Genomic DNA, 20,394 nt, shown 5'->3' on the forward strand with positions numbered 1-20,394 from the left:
CAATTTATGATATGTTTTATTTTCAAAACAATGGGATCCCATATCCTACCCCGAATTTTACGTATTTTAGCCTTTGTTTTACAGATTTTAATAAAGTTATGACTATTTCGTATGTAAGTTTCTTAAGAATAGTGTCTATGTATAAGTATTTTTAATGGTCCAAAGTCTAGAATAAGTTGGGTCATTACACAAACCATGATCTTCCAGATTGTTCTCTACACCTCAAGATGTGTGTGGGCACATAAAGAACATGAGTTTGCAATTTTAAGAATCACAAGTATTTCTCAAGACATGAGATCTTGGATTATGGTATGAGAATGACTAGACTAAAGAAGAAGAAGAAAGAGATTTTGTCTGACAAAATTTTTGAGAACTATTCTGAATTGTATATTGTGTTGTTGTGTTTTTTCTCTTCTTCTTCTTCTTCTTCTTCTTCTATATCATATATATAGAGATTTATATTACCTTATTATTCCTAATAATAATAGTAATATAATTATAATATCATAATGATGATAGGAATTGATTTAGGTAAATGTCTAACTTACCAAATTTGAAAAAATATTTTCAAATTATTAATTAATTAAATAAATAAAATAAAAACAACACTGATACAATATCAGTGTAGTCTGTGCCATGCGTGGACTGCAATATCCTTTTCAGGGATATTATATTTTTCTTTTATTTAATTATTTAATTAAAATCAATCTTCCACAAAATAAGGTATTTATCTTTTTAAGGAAAATATGACAACCATATTTCAAAATTTAAATTTTAAATTCGAAATTCAAAATTCAAATTGATGATCATCATTATCATCATATTTTAAAATTAAATAAATCAAAAACTATTTTTGACTTACCAATTTTATCTTCTCCCACTCAAATAATTAATTAATTTCAAAAATTTATTTATATATATGAATTTCGAAAATTTATATATTTAAATTAATAAATATATTTTCAAAAATTAATAATTAATTCCAAATTAATTATTCAACTTCAATTATCATATAATTGCATACTTGACTCGAAGAATAAAATTCCTCTCAAATTCCCAAATTACAGTTATACCCTTGTATCAACTCTTACATTGATATGATGTTGACAGAGCCACCTTGGGGACCTATGGATCTATAATATCAAGCTCCAATAAATATTACATTATTAATCAAAGCTCTTTGATTAAATAAGCATATTTATTAATCTCATGATTACTCCACTATAAATATGAGATTGAACTCTTGATAATTATAGACATATATTTATTGAGTACTTTATTAAAGAATAAAATGTCTATTGATATAATCATTACATACAACATTAATCCTCTATTAATGGTTCATAATTAAAAGGGAGTAAAATTATATTTGTACCCTTTTAGCTATATCTTGTTCCTAGAGTACCATTGACTTTACTAGTGAAGGTTGTGTCACAACAAGTTTGCGATGTGAGCGCTCAAAAACTTTTTAGTTCCAAAAGTCAACCCAATAGGGAACCATTATTCAATATATAAGAAGGTATAGATTCCATATCAGTTAAACTACGTCCTCAGCCCTATACATCATTGAGTCCCCAAAATAATTGTTCTTAGTCTAATCATTCTGACAAACCTTAACACATGAATCAAATGATCAGATGACATATATAGGAGTTCATAGCAACCTCAGGATTAAGATCATCATGTATATGCTCATCTTTTGATGTGTTTGATTAATACTATGAAACAGTGTTTAAACAAGCATTAAAAAATCACATCTGGTCCAGTTCTACATACTCCCAGCATGCAAAGTACCTCCACTAAAGTGTCCTACTACACTAGTAACCCGGATCTAGGTCACATGTATTCATAATACTAGTGGACCATACTAGCAGTAATTAATCTAAAGATTCCATAACTTTATTTTACTGCGAACTGTTTTAAGTTTATTATCTTAACTCAGACATCGACTTACGACTGTCTTTGAATGTTTGGAAATCAGAATCAGTGTATCCACAAGGGTTTAGCTCACCCCCTGTATATACAAGCATATAATCTCTCGTTCTCCTAAGATACTTGAAAATGTACTTCACTACAATCTAGTGTTACAAACTAGGATTTGATTGATAACGACTTACGATCCCTACTGCATAGCATATGTCGAGCCTAGTACACAACATATTATACATTAGACTCCCAACTGCTGAAGCATAGGGATACTTTCTCATGTCCTCTTTCTCTTGAGGTGTCTTTGGAAAGAGTAATTCCATGCCTGGTCGGTAACTGACCCTTTTTGGAATTCTCCATAGAGAACCTTTCAAGCAACTTTTCTATATAATTATCTTGAGAAAGTGCCAAGAGCTTGCTCTTCCTATCCCTTAGGATTTGAATTCCCAAAACATAGCTCGCTTCGCCCAAATCTTTCATTTGGAACTTTTTAGCTAACCACTTCTTCACGTTTAACAGTGTCTCTACATCGTTACTAATGATGAGAATGTCACCCACTTAAAGAACAAAGAAAACCACCACTTTACCTTTGTCGTTTATCATTTAATGATGATGATGAAGGTGATGGAATCTTATCAGCTGTGAGTTCCTCCAAAACTATCTTGCTCTGAGGTTTATAGTTATTAATATAGTCCTATTCAAGGAAGGTCGCATTTGTTGAAACAAATACCTTTTGGTCCTTGGGACTATAGAAGTAACCACTTTTTGTTTTTGGAGCATAGTCCACGAAAATGTACACTTCATACCTCGAATGATGTTTCCTTGATTAAGGTCTAAGAACATGAGTAGGACAACCTTAAATGCGGAAATCATGCAAATTAGGTTTGTTATTATTCCATAGTTCCAGTGGTATTTTGCTTATGGTCTTAGATGGGACTACATTCAAAATGTAAGTCACCGTTTGAAGTGCATATCCACATAACGAGAGAGAAAGTGAAGAGTAGCTTAACATAGACCTGACCATGTCCAACAAAGTCCTATTTCATCTTTCTGAAACACCATTTTGTTGTGGAGTTCTAGGTGTTATGGGATAGAATACCATGCTCCAGCATGAAATCTTTGAATTCTAAATCCAAATATTCACCACCTTGATCTGATCGAAGTGTTTTAAGAGTCTTATCTAACAGATTCTCAGCCTCATTTTTAAAGTCTTGAAACTTACCAAAGTTTTAGACTACTTAATCATTAGGTAAGTATGACCATATCTTGAGTAATATTCAATGAATGTGACGACTCATACCCACCTCTAGCTTGTACGTTGATTGGACCACAGACATCGTTGTGTACAAGCTCTAAAGGCTTTTTAGCTCTATTGCCTTTCGCTGAGAAATGACGTTTGGTCATTTTGCCTTCTAGACAAGACTCATAAACTAAAAGAGTTCCAACTCTTATTTCTCTTAACCGTCCATCTTTTTTTAACCGATTTATCCTGTCTAGTCCTATATGACCAAGTCTAAGATGCCAAAGATATGTGTCATCCTCATTTGATTATTTTGTATTTTGTTTCCTTTCAGTTTAGCTACTTTAAATAATTCTGAGTTATTTAGCGATCGTTCATTAGGCTTGAGCATATATTGTCCATTTGTTTGTTCAGCTTCAAAAATTTTGGTACCCTTATTCGAAATAACAATCACATTATTATTAAAAGAAATATAAAAAAATTGTTCATGCAACATAGATAAAGAAACTAAGTTTCTAGAAAATCCAGGAATAAAATAAACATTATTAAAAATAAGATAATAGTTCCCACAAAATAAACGGACTGTTCCTTTTGCTCTTGTTGAAACGGGGCTCTACTTCCAACTCGCATATTCACCTCCCCATCAGCAAGGTCCCTTGATGACTCAAGTATCTACAGAGAAGAATAAACATGGTTAGTGGCTCCTGAATCTGAAACCCAGGATGACATATCGTCTTCCACTATACAAGCTTCAAGTACAAGCAAATTAGATTTACCTTTCTTTTTCAGCTCAGCGAGATAATTCTTATAGTTTTTGTTCTAGTGACCTTCCACTCCACACATGAAACACTTCCCTTTGGTTGTTTCTTCTTGGAGTTATTGTCATTCTTGTTCTCCATGGCTTTTGGTACCTTCTTGTATTTCTTGGACTTCTTGCCCTTACTTTTTTCCTTGTCATTGTTCTTGTTCCTCTTCTTAGTTTTATCCTCAGAGGTTGAAGGTTTCTCCTTTGTCACATTTGCCTCAACCTCTTTGGTTATGGTTTTGTTAAGAGACTCAAATGTTTGCAGCTCATTCTAGGCCATGTTGAATTCCAACTTATTCATGATATAGTTGGATGTGAATGCAAAAAAAGAAGGAGTGCGTGATTCAAGTATGATGCTTACTTATGTACGCTCATCAATGACGACCCCATGTATTTCTGCTTCATGCATCATGTTGATCATGCTCAAGACATGTTCATGCATGGAAACACCCTTCTTTGTCTTAGTAGTCATGTAGGTTCGAATAGCCCCATGTCTACTTTGATCAGATTGCTATCCAAACATGGCCTGCAGAGATTCCATTATCTCAAAAGCAGTTTCCATGGGTTCATGCTTTGTTCTCAAAACATCATTCATGCTTACAAGCATGTAACACTTAACCTTATTATTAGATTGAATCCAAGCATCATATTTGTCCTGAATATTCTTCAGGGCATTGGCAGCGGGCTCTTCAGGACATTCCTCAGTCAGGACAAATTTATAGTTCTCACAGATTAACATCAAATTCAGATTCGATTTCCATCTTATAAAATTATCACCATTAATTTTGTCAAGTGAAAGTAAAGCAGTAATTGGATTGTCACCGCTTGAAATTATTGAAAGAAATAAAATACAATAATATTACTATTTGAACAATATCAATTATTTTGAAAGTAAATATGATGCATGAATGCAACAATTAAAAACACATAAACTTAGCATTTACTATTCCACAATAAAACTACCCAACAAATAAAGTGTCGCCTTAGGGTCAGTCAAGCTAAATTAAGATAATTTATGTTTTGATGAGTTTTTGGATGATTTGAGACTTGGGTTTTAATGGTTTTGGATGATTAGGATGTTTGGGAACTTTGATTTTTGGATTTGGAGTTGTTTGGATAGGTTTTTGGAAGGTTTTAAAAGATGAAAATTGAGGTTATGGCTGGGTTTCGAGGTGGGGCCGCGACCCTGTTCTTGGGTGCTGCAGCCCGAGCTTGGTGCAGGTGGGCGGTGGTGCTGATGGGCCTGAGGGCCGCCGCACTTGAAGGCATTTGTGGCCGAAGTGATGTTTTGATCATGGGAACTCAAACCTTAGGCCTCGGGATCATTTCTACTACTCAGTTTAGTGGGAATCGATGTCCAGGAGGCTAGGTCTTGGTTCTAGGATTGGGTTTTAGAACTTGAACTCATTGGATCACCGTTTATGGTTGTGACTAGGTTATCGCTAGGGGCTTGGAATCATGATCGTGCTTGTGGCTCATTTATTGGAAACCTGTGCTTGGATCAGAGGTAAGAAAACTGCACCCAGTATGTGATGCATGTGATGCACGAGAAACATGTGATTAGGGCATGCCATGAATGTTGAATATGAGATTGATCAGAGCATGAGTCTCTGTGTTTGTGCATGTTCATAATTATGCTAGCAACTGTTAAGTAAGCATGCTACATTTGGATATTTGACATATGATATATGCCGGGTTGCATTGCTTACTTGTGCGTGGCACTGACTTACTAGTCAGAGTCGACAATGGTGTCAGAATTGGCTGTGATGTGACTTACTAGTCAAGTTTGACAGCAATACTAAGCACTGGTCGTATGTTAATGACCTATGAGTCAGGAGCGGCATAAGCGTCATGAATGCATAGCCGAGAAGATTAGATCTAATCGACATTTGCATTGAATGACTCATCATGAGCATTAATGCCGGACCGACCTCAAGTTCGATGAAAACTATAAGCGCTTTTCTAGCCTATGGCTAGTCACTTAGAGCCAGGGCCAGAAGGTCCTGGTGACTGTATCGTCACATGGCTAAGGGTACGGAACCCACACTAGTGACTCCTTAATCACTCCTCTAAGGGTGCAGTTCCCATGTTAGTGACTTGCTCATTAGTCACTCATCTAAGGGTGTAGATCCAATGTTAGTGACTTGCTCACCAGTCACTCATCTAAGGGTGCAGATCCCATGTTAGTGACTTATTCCTCAGTCATTCATTTGATTAGGGCTGTAAGCCCCAACATGGTTATCGAAACCTCAAGTATTAATCACTCATCTGTTTCAGATTGACTTGATAGTAATCCATACAGGAGGGCTGGGCCCACAACCATCATTGTTTGGACTTATTTGCATGCGTGATTAAGGCTATTATTGCTAGGCATGCACATTATGACTTGATGACATGTTATTACTGTTCATGAGCATATTAAGTTTTCTTGCTGGGCTTCGGCTCACGGGTGCTACGTGGTGCAGGTAAAGGCAAAAGAAAGCTAGACCATCCTTGAGTTGAAGAGCTTAGGTGACGATGTGTACATAAGCGGCTGCTCGACCACCACAACCGAGGGTTGAAAGAGGAACTAGGGTTAAACCCTATTTTACTGCTTAGATCGGCTGGTTGTAAATATTTTCTTGTAATCAACCTTTAAATTATATTTTTTGGATTCCAATGTATACAGTAAATGTTTTGGTGAAACGTTATATCTTAACCAAAATTTTTAACCCTAAACTGCTAATCATACATAGTTACACAATTATGGCCAAATGACTCGATTAGCGAGTTTAGCACTGTTCAAATTGCACACCGTAACGGTCCCTGGAGTTTAGGGTGTTACAACTACATATGGGAAAACAACAATGCTGTATTCAACAATAAATATATAAATCTAATATATAACTTCAATTTTCAAAGTAAAGACCATTAAACTCTATATTTTAAATAGTGTTGGACTTGCTAATCAAGTCGTTTGGATATAAACGTGTTACTAAGGATAATTAATGGATTAGGGTTAAAAGATTTTGATCATAGGAATAGGTTTTTTCCATTAAAAAGTGTGAGTCTGTACATGGGATCCAAAAAATAGGTATTTACATGGAATTTACAACTCTCAAAATAATTACAACATAAGCCAGCCTAAGCGGCAAAATTAAGTTTGGCTCTAGTCCCTGTTGATCCCTCAGCCGTGGCGGTCGAGTAGCTGCTAATGTACACATCGCCCCTAAAGCTCTCCAACTCGCAGCTGGTCCAGCTTTCCCTTTCCCTTACCTGGACCACATAGCACCCATGAGCCAAGGCTCAACAAGAAAACTTAAATCAATGAATACAATGAGCAACAACATATAAGAAGTAAACTTGAATCGACAAATTCAGTAAGTAACGAGATATAAGTAATAAGCTTTGCAGTAATAATCAGCTCAATCAAATTTATATCCCAATCTCAACAATCAATATAGTTAGTCAAGTGCAATTGACACTTCTATTTATTTAAGTGACGTTCAAAACCGGCGCCCTTAGGTTGAGTCCTTTGGTCTCATGGCCGACCCCGGCTCGCTTAGGCCGGGCTGCGTTCCGCACACTTAATGTCAGTCCCAACTCCATTAGGCCAAACTTTGAGCAAGATATAATAATATATATATAAATATATTGCGCAACACAGAACTAGACACAACATATACAAGCATGCCTAATCGGGTAATCACAATTATAATCACAGTCATATCCATTTACAGGGGTCTAAGCCCCGATCACAATTAGGGTGAAGTTTTCTTACCTCGAGTTCAGTGCAATAGGCGATACGGCCTCAAGTACGATCCTGATATCGAGCCTTGCAATAATCTTGTCACAACATAAACATACTCTTATTAGGGATTGACTTCAAATCCCGAGCCTCACTCTAAACCCTATTCTGCAGATTACCATTCCCAGTTGCTGGGACGTTAAAAATGTCCCCTGAGCCCCCGAGTGGGCCACCAGATGGATTCCCAAACTCCCCGAGCCCTAATCCAAAAAATAAGCAAAACCACATTTTGGGACACCTGGCTCTGTCGCACCGGTAGAAAGTTTAGGCTTTCTGGGGTACTGGCGTAGTCGCGCCCTAGCCCAGTGCGGTCGTGCCCCTAGACTCGATACCTCAATCCCAATCAAAATTCCCTAGTTTCTGAGACACTAGCGCGGCTGCGCCACAACCTAGCGCGGTCGCGCTAGGTCATCATAAATCCAAAAACTACCCATAAGCTTAGTGTTCTTCCCCAAATTCTTCAAAGCTGCGATTCCCTGGAAACCAGACCTAGAAAATTGACTCCAAACCAATGTTTCCACCTATTTACAGCCACAGAACCCCATATACAACTTATATAAGCTATTTCCAACATCAATCTACCATAAAACGCACCAAAACTACAACATACGAACAACTGACGTTTATGAGCTTAGAACTCAAGCTTCCATCAGCCCAATTCAAAAATCCTAAACCCAAATCACTACCATACAACAACACACCAAAGTTTAAAGTAACAAAACTTATTTCAAAACTTAGTACACCCAAATCCTAACTCTAAGCACTTCAATCTCAACTTAAACACCCCAAACTCCCAAAATTCAAGAACAACCAAGGCACAATAAGAACAAGGTAAGAAACTTATACCTCTGTTTTAAAATTTTAATTTCCTAGGTTGATGAGAACTTGGCAGCAACTAATCCCACTACAGAGCTTGCAAATCCTCCAACTATCTTCAATAGATTCAAGACTTGACATTTCCTTAGTACCCAAAATCACCTCAAGAGAGAACCAAAGAAGAGGGAAAAACATGTAAGTGTCTTCCCAAGTGTTGCTGCCCCTTGCTCTAGTGTATAAATCAAATGAACATAATACCCCTACTAGCAATTAACCCCCAAGGAAACCTTCAAGGGTACCAAGGTCATTTTTCCACAATCCCCACTAAACCTCAAATTAACACTCTAAACTCCCAATTAAATTACTAACCCTCCAAATACAAATATTTCCTCCAATAATGTTCCACTAACTCCCAACCTACGCAAAATTACCAAAATACCTCTTGGCTCACCCCGAGCCGGGTATAAGTGGTTCTAATCACATAACACATATAATTAAAATTATACCCATAACGAGTCAAATTTATGAAAATGCCCCTTTTTCACAAAAACGGGCCCACAATCACATTTAATACACATAAGCATGCATAAATAGTTATATCTTAATAGAACTCATATATTCCACATAATCACACGTATATTCAATTAAGTTCATGTAACAATCCATTTATGCCCTCCCGACATGCTAATCAAGGCACTAAGCCCTATTAGCGGATTCAAAACGTTACAAAACGATTCTCACTACTCAGAACAAAGCCAACTGCACTTGAAAAGGATGAACAACACTTGATAAGAATAATGAAAACAATATATAGTTATGACATTTGTAATATTTATGTGTGTATACAAGAATCACCACCAACGACAATATAAGAAAAACTAAGGAAACATGTATCTAAGAACTAAAAGTCAATAAATGAGAAGGACAAAAATTAAACTCTATGTAATCATCAAAATTTAGATGTATAAAAAGGATTATAAATTGCATTCATAAGTTTGCAAGATTTGAAGGAGTAGCTAACTGGCATTAAGGAAATCCACAAGACAGAGGATGAAGATTAGGTATAATTATACATATATATTGTTACAATTATTCTGCTATTTAATTTTTAATAAAAATGTGTGTACATGTATATATAAGAGGAGAAAGAGATAATGAAAGTGAAGATGGAGGTAGCCCATGAATTGAGAATGGCGAAGGAGGCCTAAGCTGCTTCTAAAGCTGGCCATTTCCTTTTCTTATTCTATTTTCCTTTTCATTTTCCCATTACTCTCACTTATATTTTGCAATCTAGATTAAAGTTACACAGGACCCACACAAAGCATAGACAAACTAAAAATGTAGTGCCTTAGAATTTTACTTAGCTAGATAGTAGTAGCTTATGCTGTAGTATTTTTGTTTTCGTGGTTATTGGTTCAAGACAGGAATTATTTGGAAACTCATAGAGATAGTTATGAATTTTATAAGTTTAGCCTATAGTTTATAAATATTAATTTTATCATAAGGTTTAATTATTGAAGCTAGTAATTGAAATATTATTTATTATAACATAAGGTTTAGATAGAATAATTAAGAATGTGACATTTGTCACATGTATGTTTATTAAGGATTTTAGATGAATAAACTAATCAAGGATAAACCTAGGAAGCCTATAACCTTCCCTCATATGTTAAGATCTCGTGTAACTCAATCAAAGTGGTTTAAACAACTTCAAGTGTGCTGAAAATGTGTAAAAACGTGGTTTAATTTATTAGTGTAGGCCGATATATCACAGCTATAGGGGCTGCTATATCACCTATGTTGATACGGAAAACACATCAACTTCGCACGAACGAAACCACTAAGGCTCGGGAACATGGGGCAGGCGATATATCACCTATAGGGGTGATATATCGGCTCCCTCAACAATTTTTTAAAATTCGTGGAATCCGATGCTAGAAACAACCCTCAACAACTTGGACTTGCTTTTGAGCGAGTTCTAGGCATCTGTTGAGTCGAAAATTTCATTTTTATTCATTTATTTATTCACTCCTTGAACTCTATCAATAAGACCCTTCACTTAGCCATTTGAATCCTCTTTTAAACAATTCTCAGAGCCTCCAAGCCGCTAATTTTGTTTAAGAGAGAAACACCATGGTTTTGAGGTTAAAAGCTTTCAAATCTAAGCTTTTCTAAACACTTGGGAAGTAAGCTAGAGTGTGATTTCGATATTGAGGTATAGTTCAAAGCTCTAAGCTGTCTAAGGTACTCTTAATCCTCGGGTTTATTTCATTGCTATCCTCTTATTCTTTTCTTTTACTTCAAATCCTAACTCATTATAATGGCTTTTGGTTAGGTCCTTGATTTCTTTGAAACTTAAGGATTTCGGTAAGTTCTTATCTTGATGGTTTAGATCTTCTTTTCATCTTTTTTCTTTAGGAAACTTATGGTTTTTTTAGTTTGGTTTTAGGAGTTTCAAATCCCGCACTTGTCTACAATACCTCGATTTTTGGTAAGGAAAATAAGTTAGATTTTATGTGCTATGTGTTTGTATGTATGTTTTTTTATGACTTTGGTCACTTGGGAAATATGGATGCTTAGATAGCAAATCCCAAGATTTTTTATGTCTTTTAGTCACATGAGAAATATGGTTGCATAGATAGCATATTCTAAAATTTTATTATTATCGTAGACTATTGTAATGCCCTGGTTACTCCAAGACCGTTGTTGTGACCTTTAAACCGTGCTTAACTCGCTAACCGAGTCATTTGGTTATAAACGTGCATCTAGGTGTTATTGATAGGCTAAGGTGAAAAATCTCGATGAAAAGGAAAAAATATATTTTATTTAAAACATAAAACTATACATGGGCCCATAAAAATGTTTACAAGTTATTTACAATCCAAAATGGTCATTATAGTGTAAAAAGTACAACCCGCTGACCTAAGCGGAAAAAATAGGGTTAACCCCTAGTTCCTCTGAGAAAGACCTTGGCCATGGTGGTCAAGCGGCCGCATATGTACACATCGCCACCTAAGCCCTCCACTCAAGGCTGGGTGAGCTTTTCTTTCCCTTTACGTGCACCACATAACACCTGTGAGCCAAGGCTCAGCAAGAAAACTCATTACTGCATGTATACAATATAAATTGATGATTATGATAATCATACTGGGCTTGTAGCCCAAATCAGATAATGTTGAGATTCTAATAATTATGTTGGGGCGTGTAGCCCTAATTAGATGGTATCGAGATTCTAATAATCATGCTGGGGCGTGTAGCCCTAATCAAATAAGTGACTGATGAGTAAGTCACAAACTTAAACTAGATAAGTGACTATGGAGTCACGAACATGAATCAGATAAGTGACTAATGAGTGAGTCACGAACTTGGGCTCCACACCCTCAGCCATGTGATGATGCAGTCACCTGGGCCTTTTGGCCCTGGCTCTAAGTAACTAGCCTTTAGACTAGACAAGTACTTTTCTTTTCATCGAACTTAAGGTCGGTCAAGCATTTCATACTCATGACGATAATGCTTATGTCGATTAGATCTAATCTTTTCGGCTTGCGTTAAACACGCTAATAACGTTCTTGACTCATAAACCAATACCAAACGACCAGTACTCAGTACTACTGTCGACCTTGACTAATGAGTCACAACTTCATAATCAATACTGACACCATTGCCGATTCTGACTAATAAGTCAGTGCCACTCACAAGTAAGCAAGATTTATAAGCATTTAATATGAAATCAATGTCCACATTTAGAGCACTCAACATGCCTCATCAAAAACCATGCATGTCACATACTGGGTGCAGTTTTCTTACCTCTGGTTTGAGAGTGAAATAATAAAAGAACGATCCTTGAGAATGATCAATTATTTGCTCCTTTAGAAGTCACCTAGTCATAACCAAATATTTAACTCCATCAACGAAATCAATAATAAAAAGGTTTTTGACCTAAACCTCGCTCCCGGGACCTCGAATCGTACTAAAACGTTTAGTAAATTAGATCCTGAGCCTTAGGAATTGAAACCCCAAGCCAAAAACCCTAAAAAAGTGCCCAAAAGAGTACCCTGGAAAAATAGGGAAGCACTACAGTGCTGCCCCCCAGGCGCCATTTCGCTAGAAGCAGGGCTGACATGCCCTCGACAGTGCTGTAACGCCTTGGGCGCTGTAGCGATAGAAGCAGGGTGATTCAACCTTGGTTTTTCCCCTTAGACTTCTCCAATTTCCAATCTTCAAGAACTGATTCCAAACCCAAACAAACTTACAAATGAACCCAAAAAAACCCATTCTACAAGTCCTAGGCATCAAAACCCAATCAAACTTTACCAAAAAACTTCAATGAATTCTCAACTATCCAATCCAAAAATCCCAACTGAAAATCAGTGAAATACACAGTAAAAACTAGAGTTTCCATGGCTAAAATATTACCTCAAGCTCAAGATTAAAACCTCTTCAATGGTAGAACACAATCCTAGACCCTCAAGGCTTGATTCCCTAGCTTGAATCTTCAATTGAGGCTTCAAAAATTCAAAGAAAGAAGGAGAAATGATGATCGTGAGGAGGAAGAAAGAGGCTCTGTTTTTACCTGAAACATCTACAGCTTTCCACCCTTATGTCTATCCCATCGTCAAAAGACCAAAATGCCCCTAGGTCATTAAATTCCCTCTTAAGGCTAACAAGGGTAAAACCATCATTTCCCGCCTATCTCGTTAATTATAATTAATGTCCTTCGATTCCTGTTATTCCCAATATTCTCAAATGCTAATAAATCATATCCCATTACCCTTTAATTCCCGGTAATGTACTAATCATAAAATTACCACGAGACTCACCCCGAGCCCCAAAATTAACCCCGTTATGACCAAACTGCTAACTTGCATTCAAAAATTGACTCATGTTGAATAGCTCGAACTAATCCACATAACAATGTGGCCTCATCCAAAATTCACCAGCATGCATGAAAATATACAAATATGCCCTCAATGGGCCAAATTACCAAAATACCCTTATAATGAAATGTGGATCCACATGCATGCATTTATCATCATATAATAATATAATTCACATAAACATGCATATAATCATTTAATGGCATAATATATCAATTATGGCCCTCTGGGCCCGCTAATCCAACCATTAAACCTCTTTAGGGATTTTGGGGCATTACAACTATCCCCTCCTTATACAAATTTCATCCTCGAAATTTACCTGAACAACTCGGGATACTGATTCTGCATATCTGGCTTCAGCTCCTAGGTCACTTCCTCGACCTTGTTGTTCCTCCATAATACCTTAACCAAAGGTATCGTTTTATTCCTGAGGACCTTGTCTTCTTTGTTAAGTATCTAGATTGTCCTCATAGGAAAGATTTGCCTCAAGCTCCAGATCTTCGTAACTCAAAACATGAGTTACATCAGATACATATCTCTGAAGAGATGAAACATAAAATACGTTATGCACGGCTGACAATGTCGGTGGTAAGGCCAACCTGTAAGCCACCTGACCAATCCTCTGCAAGATTTCAAATGGACCTACAAACCTAGGGCTCAGCTTGCCCTTCTTCCTAAATATTCTCACCCCTTTCCATGGCAAGACTCTAAGGAAGACATAGTCTCCCATTTGGAACTCCACATTCCTGCATTTGGGATCTGCATAACTTTTCTGTCTACTTTGAGAAGCAAACATCTTAGCTCTAATCTTTTCAATACCCTCACTGATCCTCTGAACTGCTTCATGACCCAAGTATCTCCTTTCTCCTGTCTCATCCCAATGAATGGGAGATCTGAATTTCCTACCATACAACATCTCATAAGGTGCCACCCCAATGGTTGACTGATAATTGTTATTGTAGGAAAAATCTATCATAGGTAGATACTTATTCCAGGATCCACCAAAGTCCAGCACACATGCTCGCAGCATGTCTTCTAATATCTGAATTGTCCTCTCAGATTGTCCATCTGTCTGAGGATGATAAGCAGTACTAAACTTTAACTATGTTCCCTTGGCGTTCTGTAAACTCCCCCAGAACTTGGAAGTGAAAGTGGGCTCCCGATCTGACACGATCGACCTTGATGCTCCATGAAGATGGACGCTCTCTCTCACATAGAGATTTGCATACTGGTTAACTATATATGTAGTCCTCATTGGTAAAAAGTGAGCTGTCTTGGTGTAGCGATCTGCAATAACCCATATTGAATCATGTTGACCAACAGTCTTGGGTAACCCCACCACGAAATCCATCGTGATGTCCTTCCATTTCCACCCTGGGATGTCTAGAGGCTGCAATAACCCTGATGGCCTCTGATGCTTAGCCTTGACCTGTTGACATGTCAAGCACTTAGCCACATACTCTACTACAACCCTCTTCATCCCCGGCCACCAATACAATGATCTCACATCCTAATACATCTTCGTGGTGCCTGGATGCAAAGAATAAGGAGTAGTATGATATTCATCCAGAATCTCTCGTCTCATAGCAGTGTCTAACGGAACACATATCCGACCCTTGTATCTCAACAAGCCCATCTCAGACACTGTGTAATCTCTAGACACTCCAGCTAAAACATCCTCCCTAATCTTGATCAGTTGTGGATCACCCAACTGACCTTCCTTGAATCTCTCCAATAGCATAGACTGTAATGTAATATTGGCCAACTGTCCCACGAGTAGTTCTATGCCAGCTCTGGTCATACCCTCTGCTAACTCTCTGACTATCAGCCTCGCACTATAAATCTGTCCCAGACCCTTCTGGCTTAGAGCATCAGCTACCACGTTGGCCTTTCTTGGATGATACATGATCTCACTGTCATATTCTTTTACTAACTCCAGCCAACACCTTTGTCTCATATTCAAATATTTCTGCATGGAAAAGTACTTCAGGCTCTTGTGGTCAGTGTAAATCTCACACTTTTCCCCATAAAGGTAATGCCTCCATACCTTTAATGCAAAGACCACAACCGCCAACTCTAAATCATGAGTGGGATATCTTTGTTCATATTCCTTCAGTTGACGTGAGGCATAAGCAATCACCTTCCCTGACTGCATCAGTTAACACAACCCAAACCCTGATGTGAGGCATCATAGTATATCACAAACTTCTCCTGATCTGTTGGAAGACTCAGAACCAGAGCTGTAATCAACCTCTGCTTCAGTTCCTGGAAGCTGTTCTCACACCTGTCTAACCACACAAACTTCTGATTCTTGCGTGTCAGTTCGGTCAATGAAGTAGCAATCTTAGAGAACCCTTCCACGAAACGTCTGTAATAACCTGCCAATCCAAGGAAACTTCTCACCTCTGAAGCATTCTTTGGCCTTGGCCAATCTCTGACGGCCTCAATCTTGGCTGGATCTACTTTAATCCCCTCCTTACTAACAATGTGCCCAAGGAAATATACCTGAGATAACCAGAACTCACATTTCTTGAACTTTGTAAACAATCTGTGCTCCCTCAGTCTCTAGAACCAATCTCAAATGTTGCTCATGCTCTGAGTGTGACTGAGAATAAACCAAAATATCATCGATGAAGATGATCACAAACTGGTCAAAATAATCCTTGAACACCCTGTTCATCAAATCCATAAAAGCAGCTAGGGCATTAGTCAATCCAAAAGACATGACTAAGAACTCATAATTCCCATATCTAGTGCGATAAACAGTGTTTGGTATGTATCCCTCCTTGACCCTCAACTGATGATAACCAGAACGAAGGTCTATCTTTGAGAATAACTTTTTACCTTGCAACTAATCAAACAAATCATTGATCCTTGGCAGAGGATACTTGTTCTTAATTGTTAACTTGTTCAGTTCTCTGTAATCAATACACATCCTCAAAGAACCATCCTTCTTTTTCACAAACAGAACTAGTGCACCCCATGGTGAGAAACTAGGTCTAATAAAACCCAAATCCAACAGTTCTTGCAACTGTACTTTCAATTCTTTTAACTCTGCTGGGGCCATTCTGTAAGGTACTCTGTGCCAGTTCTACCACAAATTCAATCTCTCTATGTGGTGGCAACCCTGATAAATCTTCTGGAAACTCACAAATTAGTCTGGTCTCTTCTGGTCTCACTGGCATGACCTAAGTGGTGTCCACCACACTGGCTAAGAATTCTATGCAACCACCTTGAAATAGATCTCTAGCCCTAAAAATAGAAATCATAGGTATACAAAGTCAATGCACTGTGCCAACAAACACAAAAGGATCCTCACCTTCAGGCTCAAAGATGACCATCTTCCTTCTGCAATCTATGGTTGCCCCATACTTCACTAACCAGTCCATACCCAGAATCATGTCAAAGTCAGTCATAACTAACTCTATCAAATTCACTGACAACTCTCTGCCCTCCACTGTCACTGGAAAAGATCTGACCCATCTCCTGGATACTACTAACTCCCCAGTGGGTAATAAGGTCCTGAACCCCGCAGCATAATAATCATATGGTCTACACAGTCTATCAATAATTCTATTAGCAACAAAAGAATGTGTAGCACCAGAATCAATAAAAACAGTATAAGGGTTCCAGCACTAAGAAGTTGACCTGTAACTACTGAAGGTGAAGCCTCAGCTTTTGCTTGAGTCAATGCAAACACCCGAGCTGGGGTCGAGCTGTCTGCCTTTCTGGGTTTTTCTTTTCTTGATTTTGGGCAATCTTTCTTGAAATGTCCCACTTCCCCACATAAGAAGCAAGCCTTTACCCTACACTCTCCCATATGGTGCCTCTTGCACCTAGGGCACTCAGGATAAGTCTTCCAGGCCTCACTGCCACCCTGACGACCCATTATAATACCACGTGGTCGCCTATCAGGACCTAGAGCTGGGAAGGTATCAGGAACCTTCCTCTTCTGATCACTGGGGCCTCCACCCCTACCATAACCCATAAATGGAGGACCTGTCCTCCTCAACTCTCTTCTAGCTGCATTGTCTTGCCAGATCTTGTTCTCTGTGCTCTCAGCTGTGAGCGCCTTCCCCACCACTTATGCATAAGTAGTTACTCCAGCCACAGTGGTGATACGAACATCCCGGGCTAGTTTAGGTTGTAGCCCCTGGAGAAATCTCTCTCTTATGGTCCCATTAGTGGGCACCAACTCCATGGAAAACTTGGCCAATCTATCATACTTTAGAGCATATTCAGTCACTGATAGACTCCCCTGAAGTAATATAATAAGCTCTCCAGCCTTAACAGCCCTAATGGCATCGTTGTAGTACTTCTCATTAAACAGAGTCTGAAACTCTTCCCAACTCAGGGCATTGATGTTTCTGGTCAGGGATATATCTTCCCACCAAATTCGGGCATCCTCCTAAAACATGTATGTGGCACAATCCACCCTCTCATTACCAAACACCCTCATGAAGTCAAGGATGTTGGTAATCATGCTCATCCATTGCTCAACCGTACCTGGATCTGCACTACCCTAAAAAACTGGAGGTTGTTGCTTCCTAGACCATTCATAAAGAGACTCCATTTGCTTCCAGTCTCAGGCAGCTTCTCAACTGTTGGCACCAATACAGGTAGTGCCTCAGGAAAAATGTTCCCTGCAGGAACTTGTTGTTGACTCAGGAGGCATACTTAATACTCTGGCCTGTAAGTCATTAAACAGCTGCTGCCAGTTTTCAGGAGCTGGCTGAGGAATCTAACTCTGGTCATTCTCTTGACCATGTCTGTTATTCTGGCCCTAATCTTCCTGGCCAGCTGATGAATCTGTCTATCTTGGAAGCATTCTTATAACTTAAACCTTGCCGCAATAGTCAATGTGGCTAGTTAGGCAGTGATAACTAAACCTCTTGCCGCCTCACGGTCCAAGATCAATAGATAATCATCTATCTTCCACTATTATGCATATATACAAATGGATACATGATCATAGAATTTAGCATTTGACACGTATTAGTTAATAATTCACAATGAACAATACTAATAAGTATGTTCTAGCAATATCAGTAGTAATAAGAACGTTCTTGCTTATGATGCAGTAGTCAAGGCCTAGCCTTATTAACATATCACCTGTAGACAGATAAAGCATTTATACTTTCTTTAAGTAGTTAAATATATAACCACATAAATAGTTACCAAACCATGAGTCGAGCTTGTCTTCAGTCACGAGTGTACATGCCCAACCAATCTAAAGGAACCCTAAACCTTGCCACACTCTGGTACCAAGTTGTAACGCCCTGGTTACTCCAAGACCGTTACTGTGAACTTTAAACCGTGCTTAACTCGCTAACCGAGTCATTTGGTTATAAACATGCATCTAGGTGTTATTAATAGGCTAATGTGAAAAATCTCGATCAAAAGGAAATGATATATTTTATTATAAACATAAAACTATACATGGGCCCATAAAAAGTTTACAAGTTATTTACAATCCAAAATGGTCATTACAGTGTAAAAATTACAACCCGCCGACCTAAGCGGCAAAAATAGGGTTAACCCTTAGTTCCTTTGAGAAACACCTTGTCGTGGTGGTAAAGCGACCGCACATGTACACATCACCACCTAAGCTCTCCACTCAAGGCTGGGTGAGCTTTTCTTTCCCTTTACCTGCACCACATAGCACCCGTGAACCAAGGCTCAACAAGAAAACTCATTACTGCATGTATACAATATAAATTGATGATTATGATAAACATACTGGGCTTGTAGCCCAAATCATATAATATCGAGATTCTAATAATCATGTTGGGGCATGTAGCCCTAATCAGATGGTATCGAGATTCTAATAATCATGCTGGGGCGTGTAGCCCTAATCAAATAAGTGACTGATGAGTAAGTCACGAACTTAAACCAGATAAGTGACTATGGAGTCACAGACTTAACTCAGATAAGTGACTAATGAATGAGTCATGAACTTGGGCTCCACACCCTTAGCCATGTGATGATGCAGTCACCTGGGCCTTTTGGCCCTGACTCTAAGTAACTAGCCTTTAGACTAGACAAGAGCTTTTGTTTTCATCAAACTTAAGGTCGATCAAGCATTTCATGATTATGACGATAATGCTTATGTTGATTAGATCTAATCTTTTCAGCTTGCGTTAAACACGTTAATACCATTCTTGACTCATAAGCCAATACCATACGACCAGTGCTTAGTACTACTGCCGAACTTGACTAATGAGTCACAACTTCATAGTCAATACTCACACCATTGCTGATTCTAACTAATAATTTAGCGCCACTCACAAGTAAGCAAGATTGATAAGCATTTAATATGCAATCAATGTCCACATTTAGAGTACTCAATATGCCTCATCAATAACCATGCATGTCACATACTAGGTTCAGTTTTCTTACCTCTGGTTCGAGCGTGAAATAATAAAAGAATGACCCTTGAGAATGATCAATCCTTTGATCCTTTAGCGGTCACCTAGTCATAACCAAATATGGAACTCCATCAATGAAATCAATAATAAAAAGGTTCTTGACCTAAACCTCGCTCCTGGGACCTCGAATCGTACTAAAACGGTTAGTAGATTCGATCTTGAGCCTTAGAAATTGAAACCCCAAGCCAAAAACCCTAAAAAAGTGCCCAAAAGAGTACCCTGGAAAAACAGGGTAGCGCTACAATGCTGCCCCCCAGGCACCATGGCGCAACAAGCAGGGCTGACATGCCCTGGACAACGCTGTAGCGCCCATCCTTGGGAGCTGTAGCGCTAGAACCAAGGTGATTCAGCTCTGGTTTTTCCCATTCGACTTCTCCAATTTCCAATCTTCAAGAAATGATTCCAAACCTCAACCAAACTTACAAATGAACCCCAAAACCCTTTCTACAAGTCCTAGGCATCAAAACCCAATCAAACTTTGCCAAAAACTTCAATGAATTCTCAACTATCCAATC

Source organism: Humulus lupulus, chromosome 7, assembly GCF_963169125.1.
Source record: "Humulus lupulus chromosome 7, drHumLupu1.1, whole genome shotgun sequence".
Lineage (NCBI taxonomy): Eukaryota > Viridiplantae > Streptophyta > Magnoliopsida > Rosales > Cannabaceae > Humulus > Humulus lupulus.